Source organism: Mandrillus leucophaeus, unplaced genomic scaffold, assembly GCF_000951045.1.
Source record: "Mandrillus leucophaeus isolate KB7577 unplaced genomic scaffold, Mleu.le_1.0 Scaffold194, whole genome shotgun sequence".
NCBI classification, from domain to species: Eukaryota; Metazoa; Chordata; class Mammalia; order Primates; family Cercopithecidae; genus Mandrillus; species Mandrillus leucophaeus.
Window position 1 is genome coordinate 3,893,443 of NW_012101965.1, and position 26,380 is coordinate 3,919,822.

Here is a 26,380-nt window from a genome sequence, read left to right on the forward strand (position 1 = left end):
CCTAAAGCTAATTGCTTGCTGTATTAGTCTGTTCTCACACTGCTAATAAAGACATACCCAAGACTGGGTAATTTATAAAGAAAAGAGGTTTAACTGACTCACAGTTGCACATGGCTGGGGAGGCCTCACAATCATGGCAGAAGGGCAAGGGACGTGTTACATGGCAGCAGGCAAGAGACAGCGTGTGCAGGGGAACTTCCCCATATAAAACCATCAGATCTTGTGAGACTTATTCACTATCGTGAGAACAACACAGGAAAGACCCATTCCCATTATTCAATTACCTCCCACCAGGTCCCTCGCACAACACATGAGAACTGTGGGAGCTACAATTCAAGATGAGATTTGGGTGGGGATACAGCCAAACCATATTATTTGCCAAGAAAAAATATGATATGCCTCTGAAATTCTACACCACAGACCTAATTTCTCTAGTTATCCTATTCAGGATCCTGCCAAATATTAGAAAATAGCTTTCCCTGGTACTAATATAAAGAGGTATTCTCCTGACCAGAGTGTCCTTTCTGGCCCTGCAACCAGTTCCCAGTGCCTATTGGAGTTCTCACATATGCTGCTAAGATGCAGGGGAAGGACTGGGGAAGACATATTTGGGATTCCTGATGCGCCACTCAGATGCATATTAATAGGGACACAATGGTATTAAATATCGTTACGTATCATTGACATAGCGCCATTCCTCCTATTCTGAATCATAAATACATAAGTATGGAAATTGTAATAAGGCTCAAGAACCTAACCAACATTTAAGGTATTGTGTTAATGAAGTATCACTTTGAGTTCCAAATAACCAATTCAAAACTAACTTTAAGACACTTCCCAATTCTGCTTCATAGGGAGCCAAAATTATTTTAGAAGTGATAGACATGTGTATGTATTCTTGAAAAGAAAAAAGTAATTAAACATTACAAATGAAAGCAGTAGTCCCGATGTAGGCAGATATGAAATGGCTAATTTGATTTTGCCTTTTTAAATTAAAGCAAGTTATCTTATAGACTGTGTTAGTCTCAATTGTCCCATTAGGGCACCAAACCGAATCATCAGCAAAGGTTTCCAAGTAGTGAGAATAAGGAAGAAAATTCTGGTTTAGCTTTCAGTCATCAAGATGGCATATCTCCACTCACAGTCATGGATGGCACTCAGTAATATTTATTATCTCTATTTCACAAATGAAGAAAACTGAGAATAAACTAGAAATATCTGAACCAGGAACAAAACAAACACAAAGTCGGTGCAGTATTTTATACTTCAGTAGAGAGTAAAGCATTAAAAGAAACAACTCAATCAAATTTGAAATGTAAAAATCAAATTATGATAGTACTAAAAGAAACCTTAAGAGGATTCTCAATAACTCTAGGAGTGGGAAGACTTTCTAAGAATGATGCATACCCAGAAACTATAAGAGAAAAAAACTGATCAATGTGACCACAGAAAAATATTTTTTAAAATTACTGCATGGAAAGAGAAAAAACCACTAAAAAGTCAAAAAACAAATGGAAAAAACACACTGGAAAAAATACGTGCCACTCACATTCTAGATGAAGAGCTAATTTCTTTTAAAAAGAAATAGATTTAGCGGTCCAAGGGCAGTTTTCTTGTATAGATGTATTGCTTGGGGTGATATCTAGGGTTTTAGCATACCCATCACCCAAATAGCATACATTGTACCCAGTAGAGAGTATTTTATCCCCACCTTTCAAGGTCTCCAATGTCTATTATTCCACTCTGTCTGTCCATGTATACCCATTCCTTAGAAGAGCTAATTTCTTTAATCCTGAAGAACTCCCACTAACCAGTAAAGAAAATAAAAACCCACCAACTCAATATGAAGGTGGGTAAAGATGAAGTACAAATAGTTCATAGTAAAGCAAATGCAGATGATTTTAAGCACATAAAAGGAGGCCCAACCTCATACATAAGGGTAATAAAAATTAAAACTACAACTGCAGACCATTTTGTGCCTACAGAATTGGCAAATATCAGAAAGTAGATAGTCTATTGTATTGCCAAGGGTTTGAAGAAACAGGCATTCATATTGTAGTGCGAGCAAAATAGTAAGCCCTTTTGGGGAGAAATTTGTCAGTATCTGTCAATGTTACAAATGAACAAGAATTCTACTCCTGTGTGAGAAATGATGAATGTGCAGAGATAGTCATTGCAGCTTTGTCCATAGTAACAAGAGACTGGAAACAACTTAATGTCGTCTGTCTATAGATGACTGCTTAAATAAATATAATGCAGTACTAGGCAGACATTTAAAAAAAATAAAGCAGGTCTATATGTGCTATTGTACAAGTCCTTGAAGATATACTGTCCATTAAAAAAAGCCAAGAATAAAACAATGCGTATAGTATTTTATCTGTGGGAAAGAAAAAATATGTGTACCTACATGTACAGCATAGGCTATACATGGAAGGCTACATGAGAAATTAGTAAATCTGATTGCATTCAAAGAATCAGAAAAAAAGAAAAGGAGGGAATCTTATTTTTGAACCAGAAACTTTTATACCTTTTAAATTTTGTGCCACGTGTATATATTAACCATTCTAAAAATAGGATAAAATCTGTTCAGCTACTATTGAGCAGAGGTACCCAAATTACACAGGACACACAATTTGTTGCTATTATACTGTGGCTCAGAATAAATGGATAAATGAAGTAACATCTTTGATAAGTTTTTGCCAACAAGCCCTTTTCCTACTTGATTGTGATAATTGCTGAATGCTGGAATTTTATTACAGATGAGACTGCTGTTAGCAGAATGAGATATTATCCAATATTCTGTCTCAGCCCATGTCTGCACCTTGTGAAGTTCACCTATATGTATTGTGGTAGTTTTTAAAATGTCCATAAATACTTTGATACCATTTCTTCAAGAGGTTCAGCTTAAATCCTCTCACTCTGAGTGTGGGCTGGACTTAATGACTTGCTTCTAATGAATAAATATGGTAGAAATGACAGTATGTCACTTCCAAGACTAGGTCATAAAAACATTGCACCTTCTGTCTTAGTGTCTCTCTTGGTCTTTCACTCTGAGGGAAGCCAGTTCCATGCCATGAGGAAAGTTCCACGTGGAGAGGAACTGAAGTCTCCCACCAATAGCCCTATAAGTGAGCCATCTTGGAAGTGTAGCCTCCAGCCCCAGCTGAGCCTTCAAATGATAGTAGTCCCAGATGACATCTTGGCTGCAACTCCATAGGGCACCCTGAGCCAGAACCAAACTAGCTAAGCCATTTTCAGATTCCTAACTTTCAGAAATTGTGTGAGATAATACAAACTTGCTGTTCTAAGCTGTGAAGTTTTAGTTTAGTGTTTAGTTTAGTTTTGTGTATAATTAATTATACAGTAATGGATAGCTAATATACACATCTCCCACCTTTGCTTTACCACCCACCCACTCCCCAGAGAACAGATGCCTCTTGAAACTCACCACACAGGCACTGCTTGTTCTTCTATTTGGTCCATCTCCGGGGACAATGAGCTCAGGTAGCCTCTACAACAATAAGTCGGGGAAGAAGAAGAGGTCAACAAAGGTGGTAGAATTGCTACAGGTGGAACAGGGAGAAAATGAGAGGAAAAAGCATGTCAGTACACCCGTTACACATTTCTCAAATTACTAAATAACTCTAAATACTAAATAACCTGCTGACTTGAACATATCCAGTTGGTTTCTTTCAGGATGCTTTTCACCATTTACTTCCCCACTTCCCCAATTTCATTTAATCTTCCTCTCAACCCAGGTGGTACACACTCTGGCTTTTAGATAAGAGCTGGAAACGTGGGAGGATTCAGTGCTTATATAACATTGCAGCATCAATGAAGAAACAAGACGCTAGCATAACTAGCTATTTTCTAAAACTGCATCCTTTTTATAAATGTGCAAATTCTGTTTCAGTAAATTCCATCATACACATCCTGGGGCCCACAGTCAACAGAGCACGTAACATTCAACACTTTACCTTATATGGCCTTCATTTTCTCTCTCTCTCTCTCTCTCTCTCTGTCTCTCTCCTGAACTCACTCACCACCCCTACAATTCCCCATGATTTGGTAATATTACTTCTGAAACTTCTTTTTCTCTCACTGGAATTACATTGTTAAAGATTAAGAAAGTCTTTGGCAAAAAAAAAAAGAGAAAAAAATAAACAAATAGGTCAATGGAGAAGCATAGAGAGCCCAGAAATAGACCCACCTAAATACCACCAACTGAGCTCACCTCTCACTCTTGTCTGTGTCTCCACTAACTGACAGTGGTTGGCACATAAAAGGTGTTCAACAGGCGTTTAGTGAAGGAATAAATGAATGGATGGATGGATGGGTAGTGATATGGTTTGGCTGTGTGTCCCTACCCAAGTCTCCTCTTGAATTTTACTCCCATAATTCCCACGTGTTGTGGGAGGGAGGAATCTGGTGGGAGATAACTGAGGCAGTTTCCTCCACACTGTTCTCATGGTCATGAATAAGTCTCACAAGATCAGATGGGTTTATCAGGGGTTTTTGCTTTTGCTTCTTCCTCATTTTTCTCTTGTTGCCGTCATGTAAGAAGTGCATTTTGGGGCTGGGTACGCTTGTGGATGTCTGTAATCCCAGCACTTTGGGAGGCCGAAGTGGGTGGATCGCCTGAGGTCAGAAGTTCAAGACCAGCCTGGCCAACATGGTGAAACCCTGTCTCTATTAAAAATACAAAAATTAACCAGGCATGGAGGCAGGCTCCTGTAATCCCAGCTACTTGAGAGACTGAGGCAAGGGAATTGCTTGCACCCAGGAGGCAGGGGTTGCAGTGAGCCAAGATCGTGCCACTCACTCCAGCCTGGGCAACAGGGTGAGACTTCATCCCAAGAAAAAAAAAAAAGGTACTTTTTGCCTCCCGCCATGATTCTGAGGCCTCCTAAGCCGTGTGGAACTGTAAGTTCAATTAAACCTCTTTTTGTCCCCAGTTTCAGGTATGTCTTTATCAGCAGCGTGAAAACGAACTAATACAGATGAACAGACGAATGGTGAGGAATAAGAATTTGTCAGGGCTTCACACAGTGCTAGCCACCATGCTAGATTCCGCGTTAATACTTTTTACACACACATTCTCAGCAAGAAGATAAGGAAATGAGTCTGAGAGAGGTACAGTAACGTGCTGAAGTGCACACATTAGAAAACAGTAGATTTGGAATGATTTAAACCTGGGTCTGCAAAGCCCATCTTTCCATGTCAGCATGCTTTTAAAAAATTATACTGTATATAAAAATAATATATTTAATGGGACATTTTAAAACAGAAATATCCTGAGAAGGACTATTTAGGGAGCTACCACACCTTAAAGGAAATGATTTGTACTTAAATACCTTTGCTTTGTATCTATACTCACCAGTAACCTACCGAACTACAATGTGGCCTCCTGAAAAACTTACCTGTTAGGATATTATACCTGGAAATAATTGGTATCTAGTTTTATCTCTCACTACAAATTCATGTGGGCCTTGTAGCCAAGCATACACAGATTACTAGTTTTTAAATCAGAATTGCTTACCACAGACTGATTGTCTATAAGGTCATAAGCCCTGAACTGCGAACAGAATGAGGCTGCAAGGAGAAAGCATTGCCTGGTCTCCAAGCCTGCAGAACTAAGGTTTGTGCTCAGGATCTACAGCAGTGGTCTAAGAAGGAAGCCAGCGGGCATCTTTCTCTTTCAGATGCAAAAGCCTTTTAGCAGGGACAAGCTGGAGGGCCATGAAGCAGTGGTCAGCTGCACTACAATTTACTTCTGAGATGACAAAGGACACAAAGTACACACAAGGCAAGGTTGGAGACCTCAGGGAGAGGCATTGAGTGACCCCAGTGTTGTTGGGCGCCTGAACTAGGTCGTATAACGTCTTTGCTTGGAAGGCCTCAATCAAGCAGGACTTCTGAGGCCTACAACTGTAATTTCAAACCACAAGAGGAAGCAGAACCCTCTCAAAGTTTTATTTTGCTGAGGAAGTGGATGATTTAAATAAGTCTGCTTGACACATGCCTATCTGATTTCCCAATTCCCTTAGGTTTCTTGCAAGTCAGCCATAAAAGCTATTCCCCACTTGTTCTGACAGGATTTATGCATTCTACATCTGGTATTCAGCAAGCATATTTTTCTTCCTTTTTCATTGAACTTCTGCCCATACACACATACAGGGTCTCATTTTAATAGCGGGATTATTCCCTGTGTATTTAAATACACAGGAAACAGGAAATCATCTAAAAGAACACAGTGATCTCATGGTTATATCACTTTTCCCCACAAGCCCATTTGGAATCAGGGACAAAGACAAGATTCTGGAGCTTATAGCTTAGAGTTACTCAACCTGAGAGACAGATTGACCTTAAGTTCCCTCTACTGGTTCTTAACATAGTACAAATTAAGAAAACGAAATAGTACATTTATTCCAAGAGACAGGAGGGAAAAGGATTTTTTCCCAAATAAACCTCTATTCAGATTTTAGAAACGTAAGAAGATTCTCTCATATAGTTGCTGACTGAGGGAACTGTCAGGGGGTCTAGGGAAAGTCTCTGCCTGGGTAGCAAGGGAAGGTTCCTAGGCATTTAAACATTGTGCACAGGTGGTCAGAGGTTCTTTCAAAGATGTGTGCAGAATGCAGAAACCTTAGCTCTGCAGGCTTGGGGACCAGTCAATACTTTCTCCCCACAGCCTCATCCTGTCCACAATTCACACGGGGTTTATGGCCTTGTAGACAATCAGTCTGTGTTAAGCGATCCTGATTTAACAATTAGTAATGGTGTATGCTTGGCTACTAACTTGTAGTGCTCATTCAAATATTGAGCACCAATATTTCTTGACCAAGTTCCATTTAATAATCACCAAAACCATATGAGATCAGTATTATTAGCCCCAATTACAGATGTGGAAATGAGTTTGAGCTCTTAAGCACTCAATGCACTACAAGGGAGAGCATTTCTCCAAGTTAGAAATTCTCTCCAAGGGAGTCAGTTTCTTAGGATGCTCTCATTCTACAGCCCAGGAGAAAGGCTTGAAAATACACTCTTCTTACAGGACACTGCAAACAAAACTTTGCAGGCTCCATCACAGAACCCTACCAGAAGGGACCAAAGGTGTTCAAAGCCATGGCTCTGAGACGTGGAAGATCCCAAAGTTCTTTCTTCATCAAAGAAGAAAAAGAAATTTGGTTCTGGGTACTCTAATATATTCTATTACTTTAAACATTGGCATCTCTTTTTGGTACATATGTCAACTCTCTGCTAACCTGGATGTTCGATTAATCTGAATATGTTATTCCTCAATCATGCCAGAGAATAAAACATTTGTGAAAGCAGGATGCCCTCATTCTGCTGGACCAATGACTGTACTCCCAACTCTTTAGGAATTCCAAGTTTTCCTTCACTCTTGTTTAGCATCACACATTTTGCTAGTGCGTATCCTACTTCCTTTTCTGTGAGTGTTCTCCTTTCCCACTCATCCAAACCCATCACAGTCCAAACCTGGTTCAGATCTTCCCCAAAGGCTCCATTATTGGCCACACATGTCTTTTAACTTCTTAAACATGCCCTCTCATCAGCCTATAGCCTTGGAACTAGATTATTTTGCACCTATGCTGAAAATTTTGTAATTAATCTTGTCATTTTTTCCTATGACATTCTTATTCTCCGTCACCTCCTGAAATGCTTTGCAGAGTGAAACAGCTATGTTGTGGGATCTTGAAGGTGCATGCACTTATGCTTATGTAGGCCAGTGGTGTGCTGGAACTGTGCTGGAACTGGCTTGTACCTGGTTGGAGAGCTAATTGTGGGCAGCATGCTGTATGTCTCCCGCCAACTCCATTTTCAATGACATCACGTTGGTAGTTTGAATGTGGTCATTGTGGGAACATTTATATCATGGAAATTAGCAAATACTACAAGCCAGGGCTTTGTTTTCCTCCTCTGGAGAGCTAGTTTACCACCACCCTGTGTCCTTGCTACTCAAAGTGTGGTTCACAGACCAGCAGCATGTACATCACTTGAGACCTTACCGGAAATACGAAGTCCAGCATCTCACTTACAGCCTCCCAAATCAAATTTTTGCATTCTAACAATAGCCTGGGATGATTTTTATATTAAAATGCGAGAAGCAGGAAACTTTTAAAAACCTCCTGCAATCTAGAATTGATTCATTTTAGGCTGTGCTCAGTAACTTTGTTACATTGATTGAAATCCACAATGTGAAACTGTTTCAATTGTCAAGGCTGCTTGCCAAAGGGCTGAGATATATTTGTCCTATTTACATAGTAATTACCATAAAACTCTGATTAATTTGTTTTTAAAAGTTTCGAGTGGGACAATGTCCAATAGCTGGAAGAAATCTGTATTTTTAATATAAAATTAAGGACATACCAAACTAATAAGGGAAATTAAAGGCATTTTCAGGCACATAAAGATTTGGAGTGGAGAATATTTTCTTCTTTCTACATACCATCTTGATGGACTTGTGGTAGCTAACATATTTACAAATCAAAGACATTTTAAACCCATGGGCAAATATCGAGAAAGCAGCTGTAGCATCTCTGTAGTAATTGCTTCTCCAGTGCAGTCAGTTGTAGCAGAATGAAAAATCCACTGAAGTTTTATTTCTTTTTTAAAAAATAAAATTCTGGGTAAAACATGGAGAGTAAGTTCAGAAGTGCAAATGAAACCTGCAATACCAAATTACAATCTGCAGTAATATAAATTTATGGAAAGCTGGGTCAGTTGAATATTTGTAGGAAAAGAAAGGCTAGATTATTAACAGAACATCATCTTGAGGGTGGGACTGTTTTGAGTTCAAATCCCAGCTCTGCCACTTACTAGCTGTGTGATCCTAGGACACTTTCTCTGTACCTTGATTTTTTACCTGCAAAATGGAAGAGTAAGAATATCACCTATCTAATCACATCTAGTAGTTTTAACAGCCACATCGCTGGTCACCTGTGGTTAACACTCTGGAGCCAGAGTGCCTCATTTGAATCTTGGCCCAAACACTAAGGGTGTAACACTGGGAAATGTTCTCATCTGTAAGATGTTAAAGTAAATAATTCAACCTACGTACAGAACTTACAAGAGCCCCTGGCCCAAAGTATAAGGGCTCTGTAAGCACATCACCAAAGACTTCTATTAAAATTTTTTTTTTAGGTTTTTAATAGTATCTATCTGCCATTATATAAATTAGCTTGGGTCAGAGCTGGTCTGTAGCTCTGTAATACCAACTGAAGAAAATGCAGATTCATGAATGTCTTAGGTAAATATCGAGAGCACTACAGCCTAAGGCAATGGTTCACAGTGTCTTCTGAGGAGCTTTAAAGAATACTGATAACTGGGTCCTACCCCCAGAGACTGATGCAGTTAGGCATCAGGCATCTAAAATGCTCCCCAGGTGATGCTGTTGTGTACCCAGGATTGAGGAAAAGCTGATCAAGGGACATGAATAAGCAGGCATGTAAACCAATGAAGAAACAAGAAGTGCAGTAATTTGGGAGAAGCAAATTGACAAGCTGTAATGACCTGGATATAGCTGTTGCCTTTTTTGTTTCTAGCATTGGCCTACTAGGTCTATAGGTCTGTTATCTTAAAGATGGATGGCATGCCTGTCCCAGGCTGATCAAAGTGGGGAGATTAGATATGTCTACCACCCACTGCTTAGACTCATCAAGGACTAATTTGACTAGGAAGTCAATTAATCATCTACAGTGAGTACTATCTCTTTCCAGTAAGAATACCTACTTGGGAAAAGAAGTCAACATTAAAAAAACAAACAACAACAACAACAAAAACTGCTTAACAAACCTATGAAATCAGGAAAAGTCCCAAGAGCAGGAGGAGAAGTATAATATTGAAGGAGTAATAAACTAGATTCTAGACTATATAATGATGGTTCTCACTCTATGCCACATGCTAGTATCACCTGACAAGGGCCACACTGCAGACCAAGTAAATTAGAATACCTGTGTCTTGCTTTTCAAAAATTTCTCAAATGGCTCCAAAGGGCAGCCAAATTTGAAAACTGATGAGATTATTTTTCCCACAATGATACCAAATTCCTCTATTTAATGTTTCAGTTCACTTGATAATGCATTTACACTAAAAGTACCTGATTGATGTAGAAAATGTGCTAACATGCCTTAATTCCTTCCCAGTGTCTGCAAGTTTTATTTTTGATAAAGATTCTTCTTGATCGTTAGAATATAATTAATTATTGAATTTATGCAATTAACTAGTCACAATGGAAGTACTTTAAATGCCAGAGTTGTGAAAAGTATTAGATCATGCATGATTTTTAAAAGACAGGAGGAGTTATTTATTTGATGTTAGTTTGCATTTGCATCACATATCGTACAGAGAAAAAATAAACAAAGTCACAAAGTTTTATGACTCCTTTTATGACACCATATTGCAACTGTAAATTATCGGTGAATTGGTATGGACAATTAGCTGTGTAGATTGTCACCTAATTACAATGGAAATGTTTTTTCCTTTGAAGAATTGGTGGAGAAAAGAGAGTTTGTGCATCTCTCTCTAGTTTATTACCAAGTGCAGTGAATTGCAAATAGTAAATACTCAGTAATGCTTTTAGAACTAAATTGCCTTAAAACCTTGCCTTCTCAAAACTAAAACAACAACAACAAAACAGGTCTACAGTGTAAAGAGCTGGGTTTTTCCTCTTGAATAGATCATAAATGTTACACACTCACATTATTTGGGTGATGCCAAGAATGTACATTTGGATTCAAGTTTTAGAGCATTCCATATTGTCCACAAGAGAGAACTTCCTTCTCTCAACTTCAATATTGGTGACTAAACTGTTACAAAATATTGAAATTACAGTTGACTCTTGAATAAGATGGGTCTGAACTGCACAGGTCTACTTATTCAGAGACTTTTTCCAAACAAAAGCAGATCAAAAATACTGCATATACATATATATGTATATGCATATATACATATGTGTGTACAGAGATATATACACATATGTGTGTGTGTATATGTATACACACACATATACATACATATATACACACACATATATACACACACATATATACATACACACATATACACATTTGACTTTTCATATACCTGGATTCTATAGTCCCAATAGCAGGACTTAAGTATACATTGATTTGGGTACATGTGGGTGGTCCTGGAACCAATCCTCTGTGGATATCAAGGGACCACTGTACAGCCTTCTAAAAGTTACCCCCTCTACTACCTGCTCCTCTCTTTGTTGCTTCTAGTCTTCCACTCCTGATTCATTGATTCAAGAGAATTCAGGCAAGTGTTGGTGGAATCACAGGAGCCAAAGCAATGACTTCCCATTCTCAGGTTCTCAACACTCTCGACTGTGTAGCCATATTTGCTGAGAATAAAAGTTATTGGGATTCCTCTTGTCACTGTAATTATTGCCCTTTTGAACACTTGCCTTGGTGACTTTATCTGCTTTCTCCTCTCATTTTCTGAAATTGCATAAATTGGTATAAATTATCTTACATGTATATGCAAGGATAATTTCTTTTTTCCCATTTTTATTTTCCCCATTTTTAGTTACGTGGAACTAAATAAACACCACCAAAATGAGAACAAACAGCACCTATTGATTTAGAGCTTGCCAGAGCAAGGAAGTCAGTCATCATCACCTGTATTTGCCAAAGACTCAAAGACAGATGGGAATGGGAATGTTTTACAGTAAAAAAAAAAAAAAAAAAAGGAAAGTTTCAGGGAAGCTGGAGGTGTACTAACTAGAAGTGGGGCATCCTAAGTGATTGTTTAGAGAAGGGTAACATATTTGGCTTTCTCTGCTTGGTCCTGAGTTGGAAGCAGAAGCCAAAAAAAAAAAAAAAGGAAACCTGGCAGTCATTGACCAAGTCCTGACCACTCTGGGCTGAAGGCTACAGAAGTGGGGTTTTGCTTCCTGGGCTGGTGGCCACAGACATTGTGGGTCAGAGTTGTGTTGTCATAGGTGCTCTGGTCATTGTTCATTTGCATTTTCAGTCTCTCACTTAGAATTAGGAAGTTCAGACAGAAAACTTCTTAAACCTGATTGGGAATTTGAGGCAAAATGACTACCTTTAGCTACTTGTGTTTTTTGTGAAAATAAATAGATAGAAATTATAAATAGGAATGTTATTTCTCATTTTCCTTTCTTCTTATCCAAGCATGTCTTTTGCATGAATTTGTCTGGCATTAGCAAAGAGCAACTAAATACAATGCCTTTGCGGACACGGATCTTCAGCCTTAAATAATTATATAATAAGTATACTTCATTTATACTATATTTATTATATTTATTCTGTTATAATTATATTTTATAATATAGGCAACATATAATAAACATATGTATTTAGTAAAATGTATTGGATCAAGCTCACCCAAGCCAATTAATTTCAGAATCTTGGGAAGGGAAGAAAGAATAGATAGGGAAAACTTAGAAATCTGTACTTTTATAAGCTCCTCAAGGTGAATGTAGTTTAGTAAAAGGTTGGAACCTTTGCTATAGTTTAATGTCTTGCTTATTTTATTGTCTAAAAGTTTGAATGAAGCACTTTGGCACCAAGATTATTGATTTTTCCATCAACATGATTTTTATTCATAAGAATCAGAAAGTCTCTTCATTTTAAAAGTAAATATTGGAAAGGCCTAAATTTTACATTTGGAGTAGAATCATAAATAACAGCAATAGAAATTTGGAAGGAAGTTTAAAACAGTAATCAATTTGTCCTCGACTACCCCATCTTGAGGAATACAGGTGAAAAAAATTGGAAGGCCCTCTAGTGAAGTTTTAAAAACCTTTCCCGGTAATACATTCTTCAGTGAAGAGAATTTAATTTTAAAAGGTTTATTTATATCCACCTTATTTACTTATTTTCTTACCCAAAATTTTCCCAAGTTTAAAATGTTGTTTCAAACAAATATAAAATCTAATATCTAGGCACTTATTGAAAACGGGGAAAAATATTGATTTTATCTTTCCCTTAAACAAGTCTGTTCTAAATAATAAAATACAAGCTTTTTAGAAGTGATGGTTTCCAAACTTCATTCTTTTTCTTTTGCTTGTCAAGATTTAAGTATACAACACTCTCTCTTAAAAAAAAAAAATGCAAACAGGGCTCCATGCACATAAGATCATTTGCAGCGTGCAACTAAATAGCCAACAATAGGTGCCAGGCTTCCAAGAAGATGAGTTGGGTCAGAGTGTGGACTGAGAAAGCGTAAAAATATACAGGTGTGATGAACCAGCTAGTGGTGGGTTTTGGAGTCACTAGCTTTATTTTTACATTTAATCCATATTAGATTGTCAACTTTCAGAGTGGCCAGTATCCAACTTTTTATACATAGGATTAGTGGTGATAAGTGAGTGTCCAGAAAAAGAGGCTTAGAGGAAATTTATAATCAAATCATGACACAATAGAAAGTGCTTGAGTTTAGACAGCAACAAGGTGGTGAAAAGTTAACCAACAATGCCATGTTTGCTTCTCATCTCAATAAAACATAAATTCCTCAGGAGAACTCATGACAAATACATATACATATATATATATATACTCACGCATATATATACATACACACATACACTTTAGAAGACATATGCATATATATTTGTCTTCTGAAGACATATAGGTTTCTAGATATATATCTTCATGTTTCTATTGTAGAAGACATATATTTATAGACATACATATTTAGAACACATATATAGATATATAAACAAATATATATCTATATACAAACATATATATATATAAGCATATATATATGTGTGTGTCTTCTAAAGTAGAAACATGAATAGAAAGGAGGCCTAAAGACAACAAAAGCCAAAGTTGACAAAAGGTATCTAATTAAACTAAAGAGCTTCTGCACAGCAAAAGAAACTATCACCAGAGTAAACAGGCAACCTACAGAATGGGAGAAAATGTTTGCAATCTATCCATCTGACAAAGGGCTAATATCCAGAATCTACAAATAACTTAAAAAAAATTTACAAGAAAAAAAACAACTTCATCAAAAAGTGGGCAAAGAATATGAACAGACATTTCTCAAAAGAAGACATACATACGTAAAAAAGCTCATCATCACTGGTCATTAGAGAAATGCAAATCAAAACCACAATGAGATACCATCTCATGCCAGTTAGAATGGTGATCATTAAAAAGTCAGGAAACAACAGATGCTGGAGAGGATGTGGAGAAACAGGAATGCTTTTACACTGTTGGTGGGAGTGTAAATTAGTTCAACCATTGTGGAAGACAGTGTGGTGATTCCTCAGGGATCTAGAACTAGAAATACCATTTGATCCAGCAATCCCATTACTGGGTATATACCCAAAGGATTACAAATCATTCTGCTATAAAGACACATGCACATGTATGTTTACTGTGGCACTGTTAACAATATCAAAGACTTGGAACCAACCCAAATGCCCATCAATGATAGACTGGATAAAGAAAATGTGGCACATATACATCATGGAATACTATGCAGTCATAAAAAAAGATGTGTTCATGTCCTTTGCAGGGACGTGGATGAAGCTGGAAACCATCATTCTCAGCAAACTAACACAGGAACAGATACCCAAACACCACATGATCTTACTCATAACTGAGAGTTGAACATTGAGAACACATGGACACAGGGAAGGGAGCATCACACACCAGGGCCTGTCAGTGAGGTTGGGGGCTAGGGGAGGGATAGCATTAAGAGAAATACCTAATGTAGATGATGGGTTGATGGGTGCAGCAAACCACCATGGCACGTGTACGCCTATGTAACAAACCTGCACGTTCTGCGCAAGTATCTCAGAACTTAAAGTATAATTTTAAAATAAAATACAAAAAAAGTGTATTAGCATATTAAAGGTTTTGAAGAAAAAAAAAAGGAGGCCTACAGAAATTTCACAATAGTTTAAGACTACTCTTTTGACTTTGGTAAATTATATAACTCTTCTTTATCTCAGTTTTCCCCATCTGCAAAGGGAAAATAATAATAGCAGCAACACCATAGGGTTATCTGGGTATTAGTCCATTTTCACAGGTTATAAAGAATACCTGAGACTGGGCAATTCAGGAAGGAAAGATGCTTAATTGATTCACAGTTCTACATGGCTGGGGAGGCCTCAGGAAACTTACAATCATGGTGGAGGGGGAGGGAGAAGCAAAGCATGTCTTACAAGGTGGCAGGAGAGAGAGAGCGCGCAGGGGAAATTGTCACTTCTAAAACCATCAGATCTCGTAAGAACTCCCTCACCATCACAAGAACAGCATGGGGAAACCACTCCCATAATCCAGTCACCTCCCACCAGGTCCCTCCCATAACACATGGGGATTACAATTAAAGATGAGATTTGGGTGGAGCCACAGAGCCAAAACCTATCAACATATTAGATAATTATAAGAACATAGCTTGACATAAGGCAATCATACAATAAATGTTAACTATTATTTTTATTAACGTAATATCCATCCAATAGATACAAAAATCTGGCTGGAACTGAAAAAAAAATGCACTGTGAGTTTTTACCAAGCAATTATGGGATTGGGGCAGAGAGCAGGAATGGTATGCGCGAAGTACTTGAATTTCAAGTTAGATGTCATTTACGTACACTTTTATGACTGGAAAGGACGTAACCTCACCTGAATTGTATTTTCTTTATAGACTCTGTGACTATAAAAAGACACCCCTTAAATTTCTACCAAATTACATATATCTAGGACTCTTTAGAACGTATGTTTATTTTTAATTTGAAGGTGCCCTTGAGTGTTCCCATGTTCACAGGCAAAGCTAAAGACTTCAAAAGTGTTAAGGATTGATTGGCTGGTTCAGTGTTGAAATGTAATTTGTATCCCATACCTTCCTAAACTCCCATGAACTGGAACTCAGAAACATTTCTCTGTGAAAGTAGCTCTCAGAAGTAGCTGTTTGTTTATTCATTTACTCAGGACTAAATACTAAGCAGACACCCACAAAAGTAGCTAATTTAGGAATCTCAGGAAACAAATTTTCTAAGGTTGCATCTGTCATATTAATTTTATACTACTTGACATAAAATCTTTCAGTTTTCCTTCAGTAACCTAGGCTCTTACATGAAATCTCTCTGGCCTTATAAATTCATGAATCCTGAATAAAATAAGTAAGCAGCATGAAAAGGAAAACAAGATTTAAACAAAACAAAATCTTGTTTTCCTGGGTGCTTGGACTCTCTTAAATAAAATCTAAAACACTTTAAATTATTCTATCCTAGTACGTCTTTCTTTTCTGTTTTTCTTCCATTAGGAAGAATTTGTTGTGAGACAAGGTGAAGAAATTCAAGAAGCTTTAGAAATGACCCCAAATCAAAGATCTTATAATTTCACAAGAAAACAAATAATAGCCATATGGTAATTATAAGAGAAAATGATTAAGTATCAAATGGATGTCAAAGGAGTTCACACAAGAACCTTCCTGGGGGTTAATTTGGTCCCTGGAGGAAAAAAGCATTATCTTCAGTGACTCCTCAAGTCCTGGAAGAATGAGTGAATTTGCAAAAGGCAGAGAGCATTTGGGAGATTATTCAAAATGAGGAGAACGAAAGAAATAAGGACTACATATTCAGATAGTCAAGAAATAATAGCATAAGATGGAATTGAACACAATGTTTCCAGACATTTAGAAATATGGATTAAAAGTATTTTTTACATATTATATAGCAGAACACAAAAGCAAGAAAGGAAATCTACAAATGCTAGAACATAGAGTCAACATGACAATGTATCTGGAACTCAGGCAGATTATAGGTCTTAAAGCCTGGGATTTTCATGGCTATTCAAGGCCAGAAGCTGACTAGGAAAACATGTTTATAGAAGGAATAGGAACTGGGCTTCCTGTGCAGAATCAGAACCCTAGAAAGCACTGCACTAACCTTGAAGGAACCAGATCATCTCTGCCTGCATACCCAAGATAACTGCTGGAAATGAGCCAATAGCCCCACCCTGTGGGTAAAATAGGAGTCTTCTGGAGGTATGAGAACCCCAAGACTGAACAACATGTGGGAGTGGGAACAGACTCAGAATTCCAGGCTGAAAAACTAACACAAAAAACAATTCAGAATCAGTGTGTCTTGAAGGTGCTGATAGGAACACCAGTGGAAACCACCCCAGGTGGTTATCTGGATCTCTAGAAAAGATACTTCCTTCTGAAGTAAACTCATAAGCAAAATAAAACAGAATTTTAAAAAATAGGACACTTAGCATCATGAAAGACAGCTTACAGGACATGAGGAACTAACAAGAATAGAACAACATGAAAGAGAGCTGACAATAAGTATGTTTACAGTGTTTAAAATATAAAGGAAGAAATGGCATCTGTAAAATAAAAACAGCAAGTTATGAAACAGGCTCTTAAAAGTCAAGTATAAGTACAGTCATTAAATCTCTTTAGAAATTTAAGCAAATGGATTATACAAGACAAGTCATGCTTGAAGATGAGATAGAAGATGGAACAGAACATCTCTGTGACATGGAGGACAAAAATAAAGGAATGGAGGATATAAAATAGAAGTTAGGAATCATAAATGTTCTAGTATCTGCCTCAGAGAAATTCCAAAGACATAAATAAACAAAGAGCAAATAAACAATATGCTAAGATATAATGGTGGAGACCTTTCCAGAAATCCGAAGGTATAAATTCTCTGATTGAAAACATTCACCAAAGGCCAAGAAGAATACATAGAAATATGAGGGGAAAAGTTTAAATAAAGCAAAAGAAAAACATGTGAAAGATTAGTGTGTAATGTGGTTGAGAAAGTCATTTGGGTCAGATTACAGAGGCTCTGGAAATCAGGCTAAGGAGTTTTAACTGTATCTTGTAGGAAGTGAATGCCATAAACAAATGTGTAGTGGAGTTGCTGCAAAAGAATGTAATGCTTTAGGACATTTAAAACAGGAATAATGCAGTGGTGTTTTCCAGGAAAGAGAGAATTTTTATCCAAATTATTGTTTTATATGTTTACTATATTTCATATTTCATGTTTTATTTGTTTTAAATAGTCAAAAAGTATTTCCAAATATTCTGAAATGTTACTTTTAAGTATTATATTTACAAAGGCTATGACATTCCAAAGGTGTTAAAAAACAAAAAAATCAAAAATAATATAGACAAAATCTTAAGGAGCCATTTAGTCTATATTCATAGACCAAAGCTTTTCAAATGAATCAAGCAGATAAAATTCTATTATTTTAATGATTTCCAGAAAGGAAGACATTCATTCATGTTCTTGTTTAACAACATGGTAGAGGGTCAAGTGCAGAGCCAAGGTCTGAGGAGACAGAGCTGATGAGCCAGTTCCTTTCCTGAAGGCAATTGCTGATTATCCAGTAGGGAGATAAACTAAGTATCAATGAATACAAAACTGTGGGCAATGTGCTGTCAGAGGGGTACACATTCGTCAAGACAGGAGCCCCAGAGGAGGACTTCTAACTGAACTACCGGAAGCTGGGGAGTCTTCTAAGATGACATTATGCTGAAGCTGCAGCTGAGAAGTTGGATATACTAAACCAAAAGCCTTCTACACCTTCAGGGCATTGCAAGCACAAGTTGTTGTTTATGGCTGAGGCACAAGGAGCAAAAGGGGACATCCTGAAAAGGGGGCTGGAGAAAGGTAAGTGAAGGCCAAATCATGAAGTGCTTTCTCGGGGCCATTCTTTAGAGTGTAACTTTCTATAAACAGTGGTAAGTAGTCAATAAATGCCCCAGAAGCCAACATCAGATTTGGATTTGTGTTCGAGAATGATCACTTTAGGAACCATGCAGAGGGTGGATGACAAAGAGACAAGACCAGAGGCAGCGAGACAGACCCCCAGGAAGGAAAAATACAACGATCCAAGCAGGAAATGATGAAAGTCTCAGCCTAAGGCTTTTTAACATTGGAGATGGAAAGGAAACTTTTTGTTTTTGTGGTGCAGAATTTTTTCTCCAATGAAATCTTATGTGAAACATTACAATATAAAACCAGTAACTGCAGAGCTGATGGAGGGAGAGGTGGAAGACATGAGTCACTCTGCTCTGCACCGGCTCCTGGCATCCCTGAGACCCCTCTGAGAAACACCGTTTGACAACCCCTGGACCAAAGAGACATATTTAAGATGTAGAATCAATGCTTCCACCCATTTTATTTAATACACTCTTGTGGTGTCTAATAATCTGTAGTGTCAAGCTGTTCTTCGCTATCTAAAGTAAATCTCTGCAAGAGTTCTTAAGAAGGTTTGTCTTATTTCTTTGGATGTCAAATAAATATTGCACTTGATAAATCTCTCAGTGTGTCTCCAGCCTCTGCAAGCATACATCAAAACCCAGTTAATTATAGACTTGTGGAAGCTGACCTTCTGACCCTCCATTTCTCGAATCCATCTGGGTGTGATGTCTCTGGACCCAGACTGCATGAACAATTCAACTGTTTAAACTGTCACCTAATCTTATTATATATTCTCTCCTTTGGGAGACTCATTCACCTACATGTTTTCAATCTCTGCCTATAACTGGGTGATGATGTACAAATATCAACAGTTAGGTCTGACTCTATTTTGCACTCCTGATTTGCAGTTCCTAGTGGACATGTTTTTGGTTTTTTTGTTGTGGTGGTTTTGTTTTATTTTGTTTTTTAGACAGAGTCTTGCTCTGTCGCCCAGGCTGGAGGTCAGTGGCACGATCTCAGCTCACTGCAACGTCTGCCTCCTGGGTTCAAGTGATTCTCCTGCCTCAGCCTCCTAAGTAGCTGGGACTACATGCATACGCCACCACACCTGGCTAACTTTTTAAATTTTAATACCTACGGGGTTTCACTGTGTTAGCCAGGATGGTCTAGATCTCCTGACCTCCTGCCTTGGCCTCCTAAAGTGCTGGGATTATAGGCATGAGCCACCGTGCCCAGCCATGGATATGTTTTATTGGGCTTCACCCGGCCGTGGACATGTTTGATTAGGCTTCACAGATAGCAGTGCTAGTCAAGATGACCCTTATCCCTACACCACACCTACTCTCTGCCAGCTTTGCTCACTAAGCTGAGTATGCTGCCACTAGTGAGTACCCAGCAATCATCCTGAGCCACTCCTCTCTCAACCCCACCAAACTGCCTCAGTCTCTGTGGCCTGTCGTTTCCATCATCTTAAAACCACTCAAAGCTGATGGTCCTGCCTCCCGCGGCTTCCATCTAGCTTCCTGAAATTACCATGGCAGAGACTGTGGTGCTCACCAAGCACCTATCTGCTTCCCCCAACCCCCTACCCCGTTTTCCAGCTTGCTGTGTTAGGCAAAGCCACGGAATTGGCTGTGACTACAAGAAGAAATGGCATGTGTTACTTCCATTGTGAAGCATAAAGGAGCCACTGCAAACACTTGCAGTTGTCTCTCCCCTGATGTGGTGACTAAAAAGGTCTCGTGTTGGAGATAGTGCAGTCAAAAGATGGCAGAGTCTGGGTCCCTGAGTGCCACTGTGGAACAGACCCACCTCACCTCCCGCTGTCTTGTGTAGGTCATCCAGAAAGAGTGAGAAATACCCTCCTGTTGTGCTAAGCCAGTGAGATTTAAGCGTTGTTTGTTACCACGTCATAACCTAGCTTATGCTGACTAACGTGCTTACTGGGTTGCCTCCTCTTCTTCAAGACAGCCTTGCTTCAGTACTCTATACCACCTCAAGGACCATAGTCTCTTCCATGGTGATGGAAGCCGCGGGAGGCAGGTGAGGAGACCGTCAGCTTTGAGCGGTTTTAAGATGGCTGAAACGACATTTTATCATGTCACAAATACTTCTTCACGTGTCTTGCATAAAACTCTTCAGTAGCCCCTCATATCAGGCAAACCATAAACCTGGAAGTCTCTTGCAGGTCTATAAAGGGCTTGTGATGGTCTGCCACAGCTTGCCTTACAGCCTCACCTCCCAATGGCCCTCAAAGCATCCCGGCACACTCTCCCCAGGCCCAACTGTCTGCATATCCTGTAGGGAGCCTGTTTACTCACTTCTAGGTCCCGAAGCAGGCTGCGGCCTGTCTGTGACATTCTCTCCATCTTCACTCTCCTCTTTGGGCAAACTCCTGTCCCTCACACAGGACTGCAAGTCTCAGCTCAGGTACATTTTATCTTACTATTTCATTTTATTGTAGTAAAAACACTTAACATGAGACTTACCGCTTAACAAATTTTTAAATGGACAGTACAGTATTGTTGACTCTAAGTACAATGTTGTACAGCAAATCTCTAGGGCTCATTCATCTTGCTTGACGGAAGCCTTATGCCTGTTGATTCATAATTCTCTATTCCCCCCTCCTGCTATTCCCTGGCAAACACCATTTCATTCTTTGATTCTATGAATCTGACTATTTTGGATACTTCATATAAGTGGAATAATGCAGTATTGGTCTTATTGTGACTGGCTTATTTCACTTAGCTTGATGTCCTCCAGGTTCATCATGTCGTTGCATATTATAGAATGTCCTTCCTTTTTAAGGCTGATAATATTTCAATGTATATATCATATATTCTCTATTCATCTGTCAATGGACATTTAGGTTATGTCTACATCTTGGCTATTGCGAATAGTGCTGCAATGAATATAACAGTGGCTGATATCTCTTTAAGATCCTGGTTTCAACGCTTGTAGATAAATATCCAGAAGTGGGATAGCTGGATCATATATATGGAAGTTCTATTTTTAATTTTTTGAGGAACCTTCATAGTATTTTCTGTAACAGCTTCACTATTTTGCGTTTCCACCAACAGTGTGCAAGTGTTCCTATTTCTCCACATCCTCATCAACACTTTTTGTCTTTTGTTTTTTTATTTTTTTGTTGTTGTTGTTTGTTTGTTTGTTTTGATGATATCCATCTGGACAGGTGTGAAGTGAAATCTCATGGTGGTTTTTATTTGCATTTTCCTAATGATTTGTAACATTGAACATTTTTTTTTATACTTGTTGGCCATTTGTATCTTCTTTGGAGAAATGTCTATTCAAAACCTTACCTCATTTTTAAATCAGGTCATGTGGTTTTTTGCTATTGAATTATAGAAGTTCCTTATACATTTTGGAGATTAGTCCCTTATCAGATAGATGGTTCATGGATAGTTTCTTTCATTTCATCAATTGCCTTTTCACTCCATTGATTGTTTCCTTTGCTCCACAGGAGCTTTTTAATTTGATGGAGTCTTATGGTGTTTTTGTTTTTGTTGATGGTGTTTTTCATGTTATATCCATGAAGTCATTGCCAGACAAAGTCATAAAGTTTTTCCCTATGTTTTTCTTGGAGGTTTACAGTTTTGGGTCTTAGGTTTAAGTTTCTAATATATTTGAGTTGATTTTGTATATAATAGAAAGGTACAATTTCATTCTTTTGAGTGTTTCCCAGTACCATTTGCTGAAGAGAAAAGTCTTTCTCCATTGTGTATTCTTGGCACCCTTGTCAAAGATCAGTTGACCATATATGTGTGAGTTTGTTTCTGGGTTCTCCATTCTGTTCCACAGGGCGATATGTCTATCTTTATGACAGTATACACTCTTTTAATTACTGTAGCATTGTAATATAATTTGAAATCAAGAAGTGTGAGAACTCCAACTTTGTCCTTCTTTCTCAGGATTGCTTTAGCTATTGGTGGTCATCGGTGGTACCATATGAATTTTGAAATTGTTTTTTTCTTTTTCTGTAAAAAGAGAAAATTGGGATTTTGATAGGTATTTCACTGAATCTGTACATTGCTTTGGACGCTTTTCGGATACATTTTTTTTATGTGGATGCCATTCCTGACTCCAATAGGCAGAGGTAACTCCACCTAAAACCAAACTCCACAGTATTCTGTACTGAACTCTAGAACATATCACACGAAAAGTCTCATAGTTCCTTTTTTACTTTGTTCCCTTCGTTCTTTACTCCCCTGTCTTTTTGTCTATTCCATTGTTACCTCTAGTTTCCAGCAACACAAAATGCATCATAGTGAATAGCACAAAAACAAACAACTAACAACAACAAAAAATTAACACCAGAGCTTTTACAAACTGCATTTTACAAAATAATTCAAAAGGTTGTGTTCTTTTCTTTTCAACTCTTACTGAAAATAGGGAATGTGCTTCTTGTAGATACAACAGAGTAATTCCATATATATTAAGGTATTGAGTTCATTTCTTTTTAATGATTGAGTATAATTATACAGGAGAAAGGACCTGCAGGAAAAGAGGAATTCAGTTAAAGTCTAAATTTGTATCTGACTATCATTGCTACTGATGTGCAGGCAAAGCCCAAGCAATTAACATTTCCTGAATCTAAAATTAATGTCTTCAAAATTTTCATAATGATGTTTTAAGCTTGATAGTGTGGAATATTATTGGCTTTATTCTAACTTGAATGTTTTCTGTTTTCTTAATTATCATGATTGTTTTTATTAAAGAAAAAACTTAGTTTAATAAAATAAATTAAATTTTGTTAAATTTTGATCCATTACAAAAATATTTTATACTTTTTAATGAATATGCAAGGAAAGAGTCATGTAAACATTTTAAGAAATGGATTAATTTTTTGCATTGTTTCTGATTAAACAATTATGGAGACTATAACAAAGAAATCAATTCTTCCTCTGCTTTAATTTTCTGACTAGGCACTTCTAGGAATTCTTATACAGGGATTCTTAAAGTTGCTTGCTTTCAGCTAGAAAATGGAAAAGTCTCTGAAACTAAATGACTTCATAACTTGAAAAACGTTTAAAGACTCAAAGAGCTGTGATTTTTAAAATTTCTTCTCTTGTTTGGCCCCAAAGCAAATGCATACAAAACTTTCAAAATCTAAAGAAAGAGGGAAAAGACCAATTTAGAATTTAAAATTGGTTGACGTCCGTTAATCAGTCTAGAAATGAGCTGATAACTGTTAGGACTACTTAAAATTAAATCATATCAGAATATGTGGAAAATTCTAAACTTTACTGTGGGAATGAAGTGCGGCAGGAAATGGACTCAAATGGTAATGTTGCCCTTAATGATCAGTTCTGCAATCTAATATTTATTTATTTTTGTAGACACACATTCTTTCATTAAGCAGTAATTTATTGATCATCTTTATTATATAAAACATTGCATTAGGTGTCAGTTTAAGTAACACCTGATCTAGTTCCACCTTAAATATATAGGAATTGATAAAACTTTACTCTATAAATGCTTAAATTTTTTAATACTTTGACTAAGATCATGCAAAATATATATATTTTTTGCATTATATATATTATATATGTGTGTGTGTATATATATGGTGTGTGTGTATATAAATATAAATATATTTATATATAAATATAAATTATATAAATATAAATATACACACACACCAGTAAAAAAGCTAGTGATGCCCAGTGATTCTATTTGCTGGGTGGACATGGTATTCCTTGTCCTCCACGTCTCATCCATTGAACTGTAATTTACAAACCTTCTCATTAGCTTGGACCACTTTGGCAAGGATTTGATTTGGCAGCTTCACATACAGACTTTTTCTGCCCTTGAAAATATAATAGAGCACTCTGTAGCCATAACATGTTACCAGCTTTCACAACCCACATGAAATACGCAAGTACAAATGTAAACAAGGTGGAAGGAGCTGAAGGGCAGGGGAGTGAGTATTGGGAAGAGCATATCCCCGGGTTTCTTCTCCTGTTCAGAAGGGCAGGCACAGGAAAGGGCCTCAGGCAGTGTGGAGACAGAGGGAGGGTGCCAGCTGGCCTCGCAGTTCAAGTGTGGAGTCGGAGGACTCACGGAGATCTACATCCTCTGGAATCCCACAGCTCATTATGCAGTCCCCTCACGTGGCTTTCCTTATGCTCTGTTTTCCTCATTTCAGTGTGGAGGAAACCAACGCTAAAAATGTGTGCTGCATACCACATTAACTTTATTTCTTCCTGATTTACGCTCTTTTCTCTCTGAGGAAGATGGAATGTAGCTTGGTTCTCTGATTCATTTTCCCTTAAACTCTCTGTTCTCTGCCAGGTTAACCCCGGGAAAGGTCATGACAGGTGCAGCTGCACTGGTTCATGTTATTCCATACCTTGTCACCTTCGTTTCCCTTTTGAGTCGTGTTTTGTTGGTTTCACTTTAAATTATGAAATGGATTACTCCCTAGAGTGCATGACATCATTCACATTTAATGGATGTGACATGGAAATTAAATGCTTTTAAACCCTTCTGAAACAGTAGTCAGACGGATGCATTACCACACTGAATCCATTTCTAGTAAAACATTTAATTTAAAAATTTGTAGCAACATGTCAGTAAATGGCAGGCTTCCAGCTAGTGCTTGTGGAAACCACACATTTTGGGGGGTAAAAAATGTGTGGACAGTAATACAAGATGCCCTTGTCAACCTGCTCATCCTCCAGTTGTATACAACATGCTCACATCTGGTTCTGGAGAACAGAAAATGGTATCTCTTTTTCTTTTTCATAGCGCTAACATCTGGCTGAGTATCTAGGGTACAGTGGGTGCCTAGTAAATGTTGACTGAAAGAATTAACTACTAAATGATTGAACACATAAATTTGAATACTCACTTATAGATGACTGAAATGATGAAAGATTCTCTTTCTGCATATTCTCAAGATAAGCACTGTAACATGATAAGGTGCTTTCTTCTTCCAGAGAACACACAGTTGAATATTTGCCATCTCTCTGGTCTTTCTGGTTAAAACATCCTTTGACTACCCCTTGAATCTAATCTCCTGCTGCTTCCACCCTGACCCCAAATCAGTTCCAGGTCCCCCCACCTCTATCCTGTTCCCTGTAAATATGCCAAAGACTTTCACACCCAGAGCCTTTGTCCTCCAGTTCTCCTGTCTGGGATGCCCTTCCTTCACTATCCCCCTGCCATGCTTCCTGGCTTCATTGAGGGCTCTGGTCAAGCGTAACCTCAGAGACGTCATCTTTAATCATCCTAATTAAAAAGCACACTTTTCTCATCCTCTTCTTTCCAGTACTGTTGCCATGTGACATCATATATATTTATTTGCTTATTTTTCTGCCCTTCCACTAGGGCATTCACTCCATGAGAACAAGAACTTGTCTATTTTGTTCACTGTGTATCCTCCCTCAGTGTCCAGAACAGTGCCTGTCAATAAATATTTGGAAAATGAATAAACAAATTCAGAGCGTATTTGGCTAGCAAGAGGTTTAATGGGGAGGTAGAGCCTATGGTGGAAAGAAAATTAGCTTGGGGTGAAAAGGATTCAGTTCCATAATATCACTTACTAATGGAGACCTTGGACAAATTATTTGACTTCACTGAGTCTCAGCTTCCCCCTCAAGAAAAAAGGCATAGTAGCATATGTTTTCTCTGTGTTGAGAAAACATAAGGATACAGCAGCTTCAGAAATGA

At 37.9% G+C, this 26,380-nt stretch overlaps 1 long non-coding RNA gene across 1 annotated transcript in view; it reads right to left on the reverse strand.

The window, feature by feature from the left end:
- Window positions 1-2,352: 2,352 nt before the first annotated feature.
- The window catches only part of LOC105538557, a 49,312-nt gene continuing 25,284 nt past the window's right edge, over window positions 2,353-26,380 (reverse strand). The window contains exons 2-3 of the long non-coding RNA XR_001005930.1: window positions 20,633-20,768; window positions 2,353-3,563 (exon numbers count right to left, since the gene is read on the reverse strand). This is a non-coding gene — a long non-coding RNA (uncharacterized LOC105538557). The remainder of the gene's footprint in view (window positions 3,564-20,632; window positions 20,769-26,380) is intronic.